This window comes from Colobus angolensis, unplaced genomic scaffold (genome assembly GCF_000951035.1).
Source record: "Colobus angolensis palliatus isolate OR3802 unplaced genomic scaffold, Cang.pa_1.0 Scaffold512, whole genome shotgun sequence".
Lineage (NCBI taxonomy): Eukaryota > Metazoa > Chordata > Mammalia > Primates > Cercopithecidae > Colobus > Colobus angolensis.
Genome location: NW_012118622.1, coordinates 419,439 through 435,792, shown reverse-complemented (window position 1 = coordinate 435,792; position 16,354 = coordinate 419,439). Strand labels below are relative to the sequence as shown.

Genomic DNA, 16,354 nt, shown 5'->3' with positions numbered 1-16,354 from the left:
TCTCTAATGACCAGTGATGATGACCTTTTCTGCATACGTTTGTTGGTCACATAAACGTCTTATTTTGAGAAGTGTCTGTTCATCTGCTTTGCCCAGTTTTTGATGGGGTTGTTTTTTTTTTCTTGTAAATTCGTTTAAGTTTCTTGTAGATTCTCGATATTAGTCTTTTGTCAGATGTGTAGACTAAACCTGGCAAGCTAAAACTAGACACTTATGTAAACCTCTGGAGCAATCATAGCAATTTATACATAAACAACCTTTGTTCCTGCTGATGAGTAGACTACACAAAAGGTACACATGAACACTGGGTTCAGACTGCAATTCAGAAAATTGTGTCAGATTGCCATTGCATTTGGAAGCTGCATCAGAAACTCTAGGAAACCTAGCCTATAGACTGCTCCAGACAATACAGGTGAGCCAACATACAACTGACAGAGTTAGAGCGATGTTTGCCAAACAAATTGCTCTAACTGAAACAGCAGTTGTGTGACTTTAATAAGGTTCCAAGACTATACTGTCCCTTTGTTTCTGTGACTTCCCTTTCCCTTTTTCTGATTTGTCATCATCCCTTATCCATAGGAAATGATTTCTTAAGAATGAGCCTTCCTACTCATGTAGGATCAGATGAAACATACAGCCTTAGGGGTCTTCTACAATGCTTTCCCTGAAAGCTTTTGAATAACTGTGGCACCAAGTGTGCTTGCACAGGCCTGTAATCTCAGCCTGAGAGTCCAAGGCAGGAGGACCACTTGAAACCAGGAGTTTAAGACCAGCCTAAGCAACAAAGGGAGACCACATCTTTACAAAACAAAATAAATCAAATTAGTCAGGTGCAGTGGTGCATGCCTATAATCTCAGACACTTTGGAGGCTAAAGTGGAAGGACCACTTCAGTCCAGGAGTTCAAGGCTGCAGTGGGTACACTCTAGTCTAGGCAACAGAGCAAGATTGTGTCTCTTAAAAAAAAAAGAAGAAGAAGAAGGGAAAAAAGAATGGGTAAACAGGAGGACAGTCAAAGATCTCAGGCATCTCCGGATGATTGCCTGAACAAATTGTTTTTTCTTGCCTTTAAATCTTTCAAGATATCTATTTCCTTGTAAAAGAAGGATATGCAGATTGTAACTTTAGATGAGCAATCAAAATCTAGCCCTTAAACTGAATTATTTTAACTCTCATTCTGATAATATTTATTTTCTGAGGCACAGAAGAAAGACAAGATTAGATCAATTGTTTTCCTGCCCACTCCATCTCTTCCTATCTGCCTTCTCTCTTTTAATCAAATGTATAAATACTAAGCCTCCTGAAACCTCTTCAGAGAGAACACAAGCCACCGAGTTTTTTTGAAACTCATGTTTTCCCAGGGTGCAGCGTCAAGCTCTGGCTCACTAAAACTCGATCGTTCAAGACCCTTGCCTCAGTCAGTCATTCTGGAAAACCACCATGAGTCCTGGAAAGCCCTTCAGTAATCTGTTGCCTGCCTACTTGATGTGTACCTAGGTGAGTCAGGTCTTCATGAGTCAAACACTCTTCTTCCATTTCTGCCTTTCCCAACCTTACCACTCACTGCTGTGTGCTCTGATCTGACCCCAGCTCCCAGGTTGTTTGTATTGGTCTAAGAAAGCAAGACCAGGAAGAGCATGTTGAAAAGGAAGTAAGAGGTCAACAGCCATGGAACATGACAAGTGGCCCTGTCATCACTCAAAGCCACACTTCCTGGGTGCATTTTATGAATTTTTCTGGATTTGGAATCTTTTCCCTGTGTGTCTATCTAGAAACTCACCCTCCTCCTACTTTCTTCTCTTTACATTTTCTGTTTCTAGTGCAGTTGTTTATGACCAGAGAATGGCCATGCAAATAGTTGACAATAAAATAAAAAATGACCTTTTGTGAGACTTGGTACCTGTCCTTTCTTTTTTCCAGAAAAGATTGAGATTTCTAAAAGCTAGCTTTTATGCAAGGCTGTGCAGTTGTGAGTGTAGTGTTAGGGAACAGGTGCATAAGTGAAGGATGAGACAGAAAACAAAATGCTGGCTGTCAAATCCTGAAAGTGAATGGGACAAAAGTCATTTTTGAAGGTGGATGTCATTCAGGAGACCTTGTAAATCTTAGAGTGCCCTCCTACCATATGAAGTGGAGAATGAGGTTAAATTACGGAGTTAGGTGACAGTGGGCACATACTTTTCTGCCACAGTTTTTTTTTGTTGTTTGTTTGGTTTTTAATCTGTAAAAATGGAGATGGTGGCTCTTAGGATTTTTTGTCAGGACTGTAGCTACATGAAAATCTCTTAGGATAGTGCCTGGTGCATAGTGAGTGCTGCATCAGTGTGTGAGCTATTATAATTATGGCAATAGGCAAAAGTGCCACCCTGGCCATCCAGAGTGTGGAGGTACTTTCCAGTCAGGGTCAGGGCAGGCCAGCTGGAGATAAAGCTTGTTAGTGGGGAAGCTTAACTTCCAGAAGTAGAAGAATTTAGAAGGAGTACTCATGCACAACATTCTGTAAACATTCCTTTACCCAACAGTAGGAATGCTCAGAGTGGGTGTGGCTTCTGTGACAGTCATTATCTCCTGGGAATCTAAGAATGTGTCCTAGAGTTGAATGGCTTTGATGTAAGCCAAACCCAGAAATGGGCTTCAGGGCTGCCTTGCAGATAGTATTCATCTTGAAAAAGAAAGCATTCACCTTGCTAAAGGAATACCCTCTTCCGGCCCAGACCATTATTTTTGTTTTTGTACTATGCTAATTTTTAAGGTGTAAGGGGAAAGACTGAAGAATAAAATAATGTAGTGCATGTATGAAACAACAGGTTTAATTGCGACTGGTATGTGTAAGTTAGGAGAAATCGTGTATACATTTTGTGCGAACATAAAAAGGATTTCTTGTTGCTAGGAGACCTCTCCATAAAAATAATACTCATTGCCTTTAGTGCATAGAAGACTCTATCACAAGAACACACCATCAGAATCATGAGAGAATGAGTAGAGTGGCTTATTTAATTGGCAGGTTAGACTGAGAAAGTTACTGAAGAGAAAGGAGTTGAAGGAGAAGACGGTTGAGGGCAAGAAAAATGGAATGGTGAAAGGAAAGGAGTGAAATGAATGTTTACAGAGGGCTTATAAGGTACCAGGCTCTGTGACTAATGTCTTTCACATGTTAATTTACTCTTCCTCTGTCATTTTCTGATGCAGTAAGGGTCAACCTTACACTGCAGATGAGGAAAGAGGCTGAGGGAGGTCAAACGAGTAGCCCAGGGTCATCCAGCCACTTCATAGCAGGGCTAGTATGTTTCACTGTGGTTTGTGTAGACAGAAAAGTGAGACATGGAAGGAAGGAAAAACGTATTTTTGTTACGGGTGATGTTTATGAAAGTGACCTGTATGAGACAGAATAATAGCCTCTTAAAAATGTCCACATCCGGGCAGGGTGCAGTGGCTCACGCCTGTAATTCCAGCACTTTGGGAAGATGAGATGGGCAAATCACAAGCTCAGGAATTTGAGACCAACCTTGCCAAAATGGTGAAACCCTGTTTCTACTAAAAATGCAAAAATTAGCTGGGCGTGGTGGTAGGCACCTGTAATCCCAGCTACTTGGGAGGCTGAGGCAGGAGAATCATTTGAACCTGGGAGGTGGAGGTTACAGTGAGCTGAGATCACCCTACTGCACTCCAGCCGAGGCAACATGAGTGAAGCTCTGTTTCAAAAAAAAAAAAAAAAAATCCACATCCTAAAACTTGAAACATGCTTTTATTTTCTTGGAAAAAGCACTGTTCAATGGTGATGCAGTTGATTATCTTCAGATGAAAAGCTTATTCTCGATTATCTGGGTAGCGCACAGTGTCATCACAAAGGTCCTAGTAAGTGAAAGACAGAGGCAGGAAGGTCAGGGTGAGAATGATACAGCCTGAGAGACTCCACTGGCCATTGCTTGCTGTGAACATGTATGACAAGACGAAATTACAACTAATTTAGTTATATATGTAATTGGCTTTTATTTGTGATTTATGATTTGGGGCAGCTCTCCCTCTACAGATACAGTGATGAATCCCCCTGTGAAATACAATAACATAACAGTGCGTTTTGTCAAATGCGGATCAGTAAACAAAGCCATAGAAATAAATTGATTGGTTAACATCAGAGTACTTCAGGTCACTTTTTTTGGTAAATGTTAAAGCAGAGGGGACTTCCTGATTATGCTCACTCAGGTAGACTGGAATCTTTTTTTACAGAAAAATATGATCTGTTTTGAGAGCTATCTGCTTCCTTAATTTTTCAGTGGGAGTGTATAACATCTAGCATGTGTGGTTCTATTTTGGAGTCTCTGTACTCTCACTTAGGTGAGAATATGATGAAAACTTAAAGAATAATCATTAGTCTCAATGACCGTAATTTTGGGCTTCCATCATTTCTTTTCTTTTCTTTTTAATTTCCTTTGGCTTTTAAAAATTCTTTTTATACTTTGTGTTCTAGGGTACATGTGCACCACGTGCAGGTTTGTTTCATATGTATACATGTGCCATGTTGATGTGCTGCACCCATTAACTCATCATTTACATTCAGTATATCTCCTAATGCTTTCCCTTCCCTTCCACCCCCCGCCAACAACAGACCCCAGTGTGTGATATTCCCCGTCGAGTGTCCAAGTGTTCTCATTGTTCAATTCCCACCTATGAGTAAGAACATGCGGTATTTGGTTTTCTATTCTTACAATAGTTTGCTGAGAATGATGGTTCCCAACTGCCTCCATGTCCCTATAAAGGACACGAACTCATGCTGTTTTATGGCTGCATAGTATTCCATGGTGTATATGTGCCACATTTTCTTAAGCCAGTCTGTCATTGATAGACATTTGGGTGGGTTCCAAGTCTTTCCTATTGTGAATAGTGCCCCAGTAAACATATGTGTGCATGTGTCTTTGTAGCAGCACAATTTATAATCCTTTGGGATTATAAATATGTGTGTCTCTGCACGTGAGCGAGGTCTTCTGAATACAGCACGCTGATGGGTCTTGACTCTTTCTCCAATTTTCCAGTCTGTGTCTTTTAATTGGACCATTTAGCCCATCTACATTTAAGATTAATATTGTTATGTGTGAACTTAATCCTTTCATTGTGATGTTAGCTGGTTATTTTGCTCGTTAGTTGATGTAGTTTCCTCCTAGTGTCGATGATCTTTACATTTCGGCATGTTTTTGCAGTGACTGGTACTGATTGTTCCTTTCTATGTTTAGGGCTTCCTTCAGGTGCTCTTGTAGGGCAGGCCTGTTGGTGACAAAATCTCTCAGCATTTGCTTGTCTGTAAAGGATTTTATTTTCGTTCACTTATGAATCTTCATTTGGCTGGATAAGAAATTCTGGGATGAAAATTCTTTTCTTTAAGAATGTCGAATATTGGCCCCCACTCTCTTCTGGCTTGTAGAGTTTCTGCCGAGAGATCCGCTGTTAGTTTGATGGCTTCCCTTTGTGGGTAACCAGAACTTTCTCTCAAGCTGCCCTTAACACTTTTTCCTTCATTTCAACTTTGGTGAATCTGACAATTATGTGTCTTGGAGTTGTTCTTCTCAAGTAGTATCTTTGTGGCATTCTCTGTATTTCCTGAATTTGAATGTTGGTCTGCCTTCCTAGGTTGGGGAAGTTCTCCTGGATAATATCCTGCAGACTGTTTTGCAACTTGTTCCATTGTACTAGTCATTTTCAGGTACAGGAATCTGATGTAGATTTGGTCTTTTCAGAGTCCCAAATTTTCTGGAGGCTTTGTTCATTTCTTTTTACTCTTTTTTCTCTAAACTTCTCCTCTCACTTCATTTCATTCATTTGACTTTCAGTAACTGATACTCTTTCTACCAGTTGATCGAGTTGGTTACTGAAGCTTGTACATTTGTCACGTAGTTCTCATTTCATGGTTTCCATTTCTATCAGGTTGTTTAAGGACTTCTCTACATTGGTTATTCTAGTTAGCCATTCATCAAATCTTTTTTCAAGGTTTCTAGTTTCTTTGCGCTGGGTTTCTACTTCCTCCTTTAGCTCGGAGAAGTTTGATTGTCTGAAGCCTTCTTCTCTCAACTCGTCAAAGTCATTCTCTGTCCAGCTTTGTTCCATTGCTGGCAAGGAGCTGTTTTCCTTTGGAAGGGGAGAGGTGCTCCGAGTTTTAGAATTTTCAGCATTTCTGCACTGCTTTTTCCCCATCTTTGTGGTTTTATCTATCGTTGGTCTTTGATGATGGTGACGTACACATGAGGTTTTGGAGTGGATGTCCTTTCTGTTTTTGTTAGTTTCCCTTCTAACAGTCAGGACCCTCAGCTACAGGTCGGTTGGAATTTGCTTGAGGTCCACTCCAGACCCTGTTTGCCTGGGTATCAGCAGCAGAAGCTGCAGAAGAGTGAATACTGCTGAACAGCCAATGTTGTTGTCTGATCATTCCTCTGGAAGCTTCATCTCAGAGGTGTACCCGGCCATGTGAGGTGTGGGGTGTCAGTCTGCCCCTAGTGGAGATGTCTCCCAATTAGGCTACTCAGGAGTCAGGGACCCAATTGAGCAGGCAGTCTGTCCGTTCTCAGATACCAAACTCCATGCTGGGAGAACCACTACTCTCTTCAAAGCTGTCAGATAGGGACATTTACATCTGCAAAGGTTTCTGCTGACTTTTTTTTGGCTATGCCTTGTCCCCAGAGGTGGAGTCTACAGAGGCAGGGGGGCCTCCTTGAGCTGCGATGGGCTCCACCCAGTTCACGCTTCCTGGCCAGTTTGTTTACCTACTTAAACCTCAGCAATGGCAGGTGCCCCTCCCCCAGCCTTGCTGCTGCCTTGCAGTTAGATCTCAGACTGCTGTGCTAGCAATGAGGAAGCCTCCATGGGCATGGGACCCTCCGCGTCAGGTGCAGGATATGATCTCCTGGTGTGCCGTTTGCTAAGACCCTTGGTAAAGTACAGTACTAGGATAGTAGTGACCTGATTTTCCAGGTGTTGTGTGTCACGATTTACCTTGGCTAGGAAAGGGCATTCTCTTCTCCCTTGCACTTCCCAAGTGAGGTGATGCCTCACCTGGCTTCCACTCTCATTTGATGGGCTGCACCCACTGTCCTGCACCCACTGTCCAAGATGCCCCAGTGAGATGAACCTGGTATCTCTGCTGGAAATGCAGAAATCAGCCATCTTCTGTGTTGCCCACACTGGGATCTGGAGGCTGGTGCTGTTCCTATTTGGCCATGTTGACACCACCCCCCCTTTTCTTTTTTTTAAATGGAGTATCGCTCTGTGGCACAGGCTGCATTGCAGTGACATGATCTCGGCTCACTGCAGCCTCTGTCTTCTGGGTTCAAGTGATTCTCCCACCTCAGCATCCAAAGTAGCTGGGATAAATTGCGGGATCTGGCCAGCAGCCCACAATGCAACAGGCCTCTTCCTTTGTTCCCAGGCGGATTGGCAGGTCAAGAAATAAAACACAAACACATGATAGTGAAAGCTGGATCCAGGGGGTCATTGCCTTCTGGTCCTGTGATGCTACCAATACACTGGATATACCAGCATTTATTATTAAGTTTAGTGAGGGCAGAGGTAGGTTAGAGAGGGATTCAGGGTCGTTTGATTATGAGGTGAGATGGTCACATGGGGATGAAGTAATTCTTTAACATAACATCGGTATGCAGAAGTACAGTATACAGAGATAAGGATTTACAACATAGCGTGGGCGTCAGCGATTTCTAACACAGTTGTAAAACAGAAACACAGTCTATCTATGTTCTATGATTAGCAAGATATTAATCAGCAGTAACAGTTGCAGGCAAAGCTGGTTGCAAACAATCAATAGAAACAGGATGTGTAGCTAGACAACCGGTTAAACCGAAAAATTCTCAGAAGGGAGTATGCCTAAACCCTAAAGAGACCTAGAAGAGCCGTAGCAAGATAAGTGCATTTATAACACTATCTTATCCATATGAACAGGTGCCCCTCAAGTGTCCATTAATAGGCTCTCCACAAGGGTTGCATTCCATTCCCAGAGCTATGAAATTCTGTTTTTCTGGGATAGGAATCTTGGTGTTGTGAAACCTCCCTGACTACACGTCCATTTATAGGCTCTCTGCAGGGGGAAGTACATCATGCGCGTTTGGCTCATTCTGGCAGCCCGTCCTGGCATTGTCTTTACACAATCCTGCATGCAATTTTGTATTTACAATAATCAGGAGCATTTCATCTTTTATTCCATAGCAATGATTTCAGAGGGTCTCCCTACAGGGCTACAGGTGCGCACCACCACACCCAGATAATTTTTGTATTTTTAGTAGAGACAGGGTTTCACCATATTGATGAGGCTGCTCTTGACCTCTTGACCTTGTGATCCGCCTGCCTTGGCCTCTCAAAGTGCTGGGAATACAGTGTGAGCCACTGCATCCGGCCCATAAACCACACATTTCCTTGAGTTTTTGAATTCCAGCCCAAGAGAAACAATTTGATATTTGAAGGATGGCTGCACACAAATATTTGCATGTAAATAAAAATGTTTGTAGATTGCACCACATGAGGGAGACTACCAGTATGACTATCAGGATGAAAATGTCAAGAGTTTGGAATATGCACCTTAGGCAAAGTGCAAACCAACTACAATAGAATAGATCAAAGAAGAAGCCTGAAGAGACTAGTCATTTTAACCAGGCAGCACATTTGTTGATTTTTACAACTGAGTCTCTATAATACCCGATGTATTTATCCATGTGCAACAAGAAGTGTCAGAAACTGCACAGGCTCCCACTTCTTTAGCTGGTAGAGAGCAATTGTATTTTCTAGCATTGCATGTCTATGTTAAATTAAAACAGGGAGTGAGAAGAATAGGCAAGTATAGAAGTAGAAGCCTAAAAATTAACTCCATACATTTGAGGAAAAAGTTGTGTTAAAGATGCAGCTAAGGGCAGTCTTTGGGTGGACTAAAGGATCTCTTGTTATATAAAAATGTGCGGGGCAGGTGTGGTGGCTCACAACTGTAATCCCAGCACTTTGGGAAGCCAAGGCGTGTGGATCACCTGAGGTCGGGAGTTCGAGACCAGCCTGACCAACATGTAGAAACCCCGTCTCTACTAAAAATACACAATTAGCCTGGTGTCGTGGTGCATGCCTATAATCACTGCTACTAGGGAGACTGAAGCAAGAGAATCACTTGAACCCAGGGGGCGGAGGTTGTGGTGAGCCAAGATTATGCCATTGCACTCCAGTGTGGACAACAAGAGAGGAACTCCACCTTTTAAAAAAAGTGTTTTTGACATGATATGTCTGACACTGTTAACTTACTCTCAGAAGCTACTTCTTGTGAAATCCTAAGTACAGCATTATTCTGGAAAGCATAGGAGACAGGCATAAGCAAGGACAAATTAAGAGACGTAAGAGTCTCATCATGATTGATAGTCTTGTTCTGACATCTTGAGAAAAGCTGTCCACAGTGTAAAGTCATCAACTTGTTGTTGTGGTTTGCAGTTTAAGTGTCTCTAAGTTATGGTGTTGAACATTTGGTGAGCTCTGAAGGGCCCACACCTCAGACACGAGGGTTTTTCCATGAAATTTACATTGAGTTGTCCACCTCTAGCTTATATGGCTTCAGGAACAGAGTTGTTCCTGTTCTTAATGATTTCATTGGAGAAAAATGAACTGGAAGAACTGAAAGAATTCAGGATCCAGTCCAGTCTACCAATGGATTATAAATACTCAAAGATAATGAACTGTGGTTCAATATGGTAACAGGTGTACTACAGTTTTTCTTTTCAAAGTAATTTGTCTCTATATAGGGGTCTCTATTTTTACCAAGGATAATCCCAGTAGGATGAATTTGTTTGCAAAATGGGTTGAGTCTCACCGAACTTGCCTAGATTTTTTACCTAAGTGTAGCAAGAGTAGTAAGGGACCATAGAGGCTCTTTTTAAACTTTGCTTTGCTAGAAGTTTTATAAGACTCTCAGATTAAACTTTCAAAAACCTCTTGAGACTAGGAAGCCAAACCAAGGCCAACTTCAGATTTTCCCTGCATTTCCTATGGGTTTATTCTATGTATATTCTCAAATAGAACATCCCAGTCAAAGCCTTAGTAATATAACCAATGTTTTCAAATGTGTCCTGTTATACAGAGAGTAGATTCTTACTGAAATTGTGCAAATAACTTTATTGCCATAAGCATATGAATACTCATGAATAGTTTCCCAATTCTGGGGCACTCAGATTTGGAGCAAAAGCAAATGTTTCCATTTTTGTTTACAAAAGTATACTTTACCAAATTGCTGTAAAGTATAAATAGCTTAAAAGAGAAATTTCACAAATCTGGAGATTAAAACATTCAAAGAATCAGCACATTCTGAAATAAAAAATTATGAAAACATTATCATTTTCATTATTTACTCCAATAAAACTGAGGGTTTTTTTTTTCCTCTTTGTGTTGAATTTCATGAAGGTATCAGACTGTTCATTAAAATTTTGAAAGTTCACAGAGAGTCCAGTGGTATGATCTTGAAGTTATCAGAAACTTGTATTCAAGAGTCATTGTCAGAGTTTTTTCCATATATCTCCTCAAAGAAAAAGCAATTTTGGGCTGTTGCTGATTATAAGTACTTCAAGGAAGAATCAAAGCAACTGTCTGGGAATGACAAAGATTTAAAATGACTATGGTTAAAAATCTAATGAGATTTTTATTAGGTTGATTATGGTAAAGACACAGCTCACATAGAAATCTAGTTACCTCTGTGCCATATGACACTATGACTGATAACATATTCGATTTCCAGAAATTTCATATAGTTTTTAGAATACTAATTTTTTTTTAATTTTTTCTTTTTTCTTTTTATTTTTTTGAGATGGAGTCTCACCCTGTTGCCCAGGCTAGAGTGCAGTGGCACGATGTCTGCTCACTGCAAGCTCCGACTCCCAGGTTCACGCCATTTTCTGCCTCAGCCTCCAGAGTAGCTGGGACTACAAGCGCCTGCCACTACGCCCGACTAATTTTGTTTTTGTATATTTAGTACAGCCAGGGTTTCACCATGTTAGCCAGGATGGTCTCGATCTCCTGACCTCATGATCTGCCGTCTCGGCCTCCCAAAGTGCTGGGATTACAGGCGTGAGCCACCGCTCCCAGTCTAGAATACTCATATTATTAACATTCCCATAAATATTATTTAGAGAAGGTTTAGCATCACTTATCACTAATTTGAAAATGCTTTATATATACTTTAACATATGAATTAAGGTGATTTTTACATTCAGTTTCTGTTTTCCAACTGGATTACTGAATTCTTCATGTAGCCTATTAATAATTAGGGCCAAAAAAGTATAGTCTTATGTACATTGAAAAAGGTCCTTAGTTAATGCCAGTACTTCTACCTGAAAATCTTTGATTTAGTTTTAAGTTCTACCTATTACAATAAGAGTTCTTCATCCTCTTTACATGTTTCTAGTGTCAGGAAAAACTTAAAAAGTACCAGTGCCTGGGTCCCTCGCCAGACCTTTAAACTGGAACTAATACGTGGGGCTTGAGCATCCACTTTTAAAAATGTTTTCCACTGATTCCAATGTGTAGCTATATTTCCCATCAGATTTCTCTGGTTTCTTATGGCCTTCACTTTTTTCCTATTTTGGTATCATGATTATTTTCAGGTCTCATTTCATGTCTTAGGCTTTATGTCCCCTGGGGTAGGGACCTTGCCTTCTTCATTTCTGTATCTTTTTGGAACACGTGAATTGGTCATCAGGAAAAGGTCTCAATCACACATAGGTTTTGTTCTGAGTCTCAGGTTCACAGGCTAATCCTAAAGTCTTTTTTCTGCATGAGGTCAGAGATTACTTGTGATGAAGGGTGTGGTTAAGTCTGTAGTGCAGATGGTGGAGTGGAGTTCACCCTGTTTTTAGGGATAGCATTGGAACTAAGAATGTTACGTCTATGTGGGTGAAGGGGCAGAGATGTGTAGGAAGACAGTTCTAATTAGGATGGAGGAATTACACTAGGAAGTAGAGGTAAAGGAAGTGAGAAGGATTAGTAAATAGAAGAAATGTGAACTTACCAAATAGGCTAGAGTAGATGCCTGGAGATTCCTGATTAAGTGAATTAACTAGATTTTCAAAAGGTAATGAGGCAGTCCTATGCAAGGAAGATTTCAAAGTCTGGAGACAACAAGTCAAGCAACAATTTAGGAAGTGATTGAGCTTTATGGGAATGGAGAGAATTACACTATTGAGAGATGTGAAAAATAATGAAGAGGGTTTCACAATGTGAAATTGTGTTTCTCATTTGAAAGAGCAGAGGCTGGAGATAATTATGTCTAAAAGATAGTGGGGTATAGGAAGCATAAAGGCCAGGGAGAAAGGGAACTGCAGGAATTAGTACTGAGAAGCAGGAGTTTGGTGGAGGAATTAGGAGATCCAGTCCCAGATACAGGCAAATAAGTCTTCTCCCTCTCCCAAGCATGGCAGTCAGCCCTTCAGGAAATGGGACAAAAGAAAAGGCCATCATACCTGCCAGTCTTCCCGAAATACAGAAATGACATCACAGCTGCTATATCGGATTAAGGCCAGGATGGACGTCCTAATCCTGAACGAGCTGTCATGGAAAGAAAAGAAAAGAAAAAAGGGAATGTGGGTGATGTTATTTTACAGGGGGGAGCCTCAGGAACAAGGATGTAACATGAGGTACTCTATAATTGTTTTTTCAAGGAATACATTATTTCTGTTGGGAAGTTGATGGGAGATGATTATATTCTTGCAGTATTTTTCCCCTCTCGCCATGTTTCTAGGTTGATGATCAGTCCTCTGTCAATTCTCTGCTGCACTCAGATATTTAGAAAACTTTCAGATGTGAGAAAGGCTGATTGCTATTTTCTATGTCATTAGAACTTTAGACCTTTCCACCTTTTCATGGTTGCATCTTTTTCTCAGTGTCTCTGTGGTGGTAACCATGAATAAGACCCTGCCAGGTCTCCATGGCAGGGACCTGATTGACAGAAGGCCCAGGTCAGTGCATTTCAAATTCACCACCTCCTTTGCACAGAAAGCTTCCTTCCCACGGGCTCCCAGCAAGGCCATGAAAGCAAGCCTAGTTCTCTCAGGCTCTTTTTAACTTTAATGGGTGACTGGTTGGAGGACTCCCCATCAGCCCGGCAAAAACTCTCTTAGAACTGCATTGATACCTAAAAATTCCTTCTCTTTCTTTTACACAGGAGTCAGCTTTGCATAGTGGTCTGTGGGTTCTCCCATACTACCTTCATGCCTGCTCCACATTCCCTCACAGGTGTCTTCTATGATAAATTATCTCATATGTCCAATCCCAACCTGGATGCATCTCAGTTGGTAAAAAGTAACATACCAGACTTGATTCTTTGCACTTAGCTTTTTTCCTGTCTCTCCCACAAGTAGTCAGTAACCATGTCCTAGTGTTTTATGTGGTACCTCTTTTTCTATATATATATGGAAATAGGTACTGTTGAGGGGAACGTCCTATGTGTCAGGTCCTGTGTTAAATACTTTACCTGTACCTCATTTAATTCACACAGTAACCCTGTCAGGTAGACATTATTTCCATTTTGCCAATGAAAAGACACAAACTTACAGTAGCGTAAAATCTCTCCCGGTGTCACATGTCTAGTAATAGGTGGATCTGAGATTTGATTCTAGGACTATTTGACTTCAAGGCTAATGATGATGGTAGTAATATAGCAGCTGACATTGGTTCGTCTGTGTGTGGCATCTTGTTTCATTGACTGCATGAAACCTTTTAAAGAACGGTATGAAGCAAGCTCTCTTCTTCTTCAGGATATGAAAGAAGAGCAAATTAAATCCGAGCACAGTGATTGAAGGACACAATACGGATTAGAGTGGATAAAAAGAAAATGGAGAATGGAAAAAGAATAGAGTAAATTAATGAAACCAATGTTGATTCTTCAAAGTAAAATCAACAAAATAGACGACCATTAACTAGACTAAGAAAAAAAGAGAGAAAATTAAAATTACTAAAATCAGAAATGAAAATGGAGTCTGAGCATGGTGGGTCATCTTTTAATCCTAGCATTTTGGAAGGTCACAATGGGAGGATTTCTTGAGGCCAGATGTTTGGACCAGCATAGGTAACCTGGGGAGACCCTCCCTCTACAAAATAATTTAAAAACCAATTAGCTGGGCATGGTGGCCTGCATCTGTAGTCCTAGTATCTTGGGAGGCTGAAGAAGGAGAATTGCTTGAGCCCAGGAGGTTGAGGCTGCAGTAAGCCGTAATCACACTACTGTATTTCAGCCTGGGCTGGCCTACAAAGTGAGAGCCTGTCTCTCTCTCTTAAAAAAGAAAAAAAAAGAAAAGAAGAAAGAAAAAAAAAATAAAGGAAAGGAAAAGAAAAAAGAAAATGAAGTGAAGTGATTACTACCAATTCTAATAAATGATGATTATGAAAGTACTGTAAAAAATAATATGCCAATAAATTGGATAACCTAGATGAAATAGATAAATTCCTAGAAAAACACAAAAATATGAATAGAACTATAATCAGTAATAAGATTGAATCAATAAAAGCATTTGATGAAATTCAGTATTTTTTCATAATAAGAGTGTTCTAACTAAGAATGGAAGGAAACCATGTCAACATAAAGGTAATATGTGAAAAACCCAATGCTAACATCATATTCAATGGAGAAAGACTGATAGCTTTCCCTGCATGAGCAGGAACAAGACAAGGATGCTGCTTTTGACACTTCTATTCAATGTGGTATTGAAAAGTCTAGTCAGAAAAATCGGGCAAGAATTTTTAAAAGGACATTAAAATTGGAAGAAAGGAGTAAAATTATTTCTGTTTGCAGATAACTTGAACTTATATGTAGAAAATCCTAAAGATGGAACAAACCTATTAGAATTAATAAATGAATTCAGTAATGTTCCACAATACAAAATCAACATTCAAACATCAGTCATATTTCAATACACTAACCATGAACAATCTGAAGGGAAATTAAGAAAAACAATTTAATTTGTATTAATATCAAAAAGAACAAAATATTTAGGAGTAAGTTTAACCAAAGAGGTGAAATGATTATACCTGAAATCCATAAAATATTGCTTAATGTTGACATCAGTAAAATGAAAGACATTTTGTTTTCATGAATTAGAAGACTTACTATTGTTAGGAGGACAATGCTACCCAAAGTGAGCTGCAGATTCTATACAACTCCTTTAGAATCTCAGTGACATTTTTGCAGTAAAAGAAAGATCCATCCTAAAATTTATATTAAATCTCATGACTCTAAATAGACAAACAACTCTGAAGAGGAAGAATGAGGCTGGAGGACTCACACTTTCTGATTTCAGCATTTACTACAAAGCCCCAGTAACCAATACAGTGTGGTACTGGCATAAAGGAGGACATAGAAATTTATGAGATAGAACAGAGAGCCCAGAAAGAAATACTTGCATATATGGCCAAATGATTTTCATCGAGTGTGCCAAGATCATTCAATGGGGAAAGGACAGTGTTCTCACCAAATGATATTGGGAAAGCTGGATATCCAAGGGCAAGAATGAGTGGATCCTTTACCTAACACCATATACAAAAATTAACCCACAATATATCAAAGATCTAAATGTAAGAGCAAAATCTACACAACTCTTAGAAGAAAACATAGGAGAAAAGCTTCATGATAATGGATTTCACAATGATTTCTTGGTTGTAACAACAAAAGCATAGGCAACAAATAAAATGGATAAACTGGACTTCATAAAAATCAAAATCTTTTATATATGGAAGAACATTATCAAGAAAGTAAAAAGGCAACCCATGAAATGAGAAAAATATTTGCAAATTAGAAGTGTGATAAGAAATTAATTTCCAGAATACATGAAAAAGTAGCAAACATCCAAAAACTCAATTAAAAAATGAACAAAGTATTAAAACAGAGTTTCTCCAAGGAAGATATACAAATATCCAATAAGCCCATGCAAAGCTCCTCAGCATCACGAATACTTAGAGATATGCAAATCAAAACCACAATGTGACACCACCTCACACACTTTAGGATGGCTTTGATAAACAACAATGACAGCAACAGAAAACAACAAGTGGTTTCAAATAAATGGAAAAGTTGGAGCTCTAGTGCATTGCTGATGGGAATGGGAAATATTATAGCCACTGTAAAAAGTGGTGTGGCCTGGCCTATGTCCTGAATGGTACTACCTAGATTTTCTTCTAGGGTTTTTATGGTATTAGGTCTAACATTTAAGTCTCTAATCCATCCGCATGGGCAAGGACTTCATGTCTAAAACACCAAAAGCAATGGCAGCAAAAGCCAAAATTGACAAATGGGATCTAATTAAACTAAAGAGCTTCTGCACAGCAAAAGAAACTACCATCAGGGTGAACAG

The 16,354-nt window shown here is 39.9% G+C and overlaps 1 protein-coding gene and 1 pseudogene across 2 annotated transcripts in view; both read right to left on the bottom strand.

The window, feature by feature from the left end:
- Nucleotides 1-16,354, bottom strand: part of LOC105525028 — a 93,777-nt pseudogene that overhangs the window by 63,860 nt on the left and 13,563 nt on the right. The window lies entirely within an intron of this gene.
- The window catches only part of LOC105525018 (pregnancy-specific beta-1-glycoprotein 2-like), a 73,422-nt gene continuing 69,539 nt past the window's right edge, over nucleotides 12,472-16,354 (bottom strand). Inside the window, exons 9-10 of the mRNA XM_011960537.1 lie at nucleotides 13,591-13,594; nucleotides 12,472-12,548 (exon numbers count right to left, since the gene is read on the bottom strand). The gene's annotated coding sequence lies outside the window, so the exon portion shown is untranslated. The remainder of the gene's footprint in view (nucleotides 12,549-13,590; nucleotides 13,595-16,354) is intronic.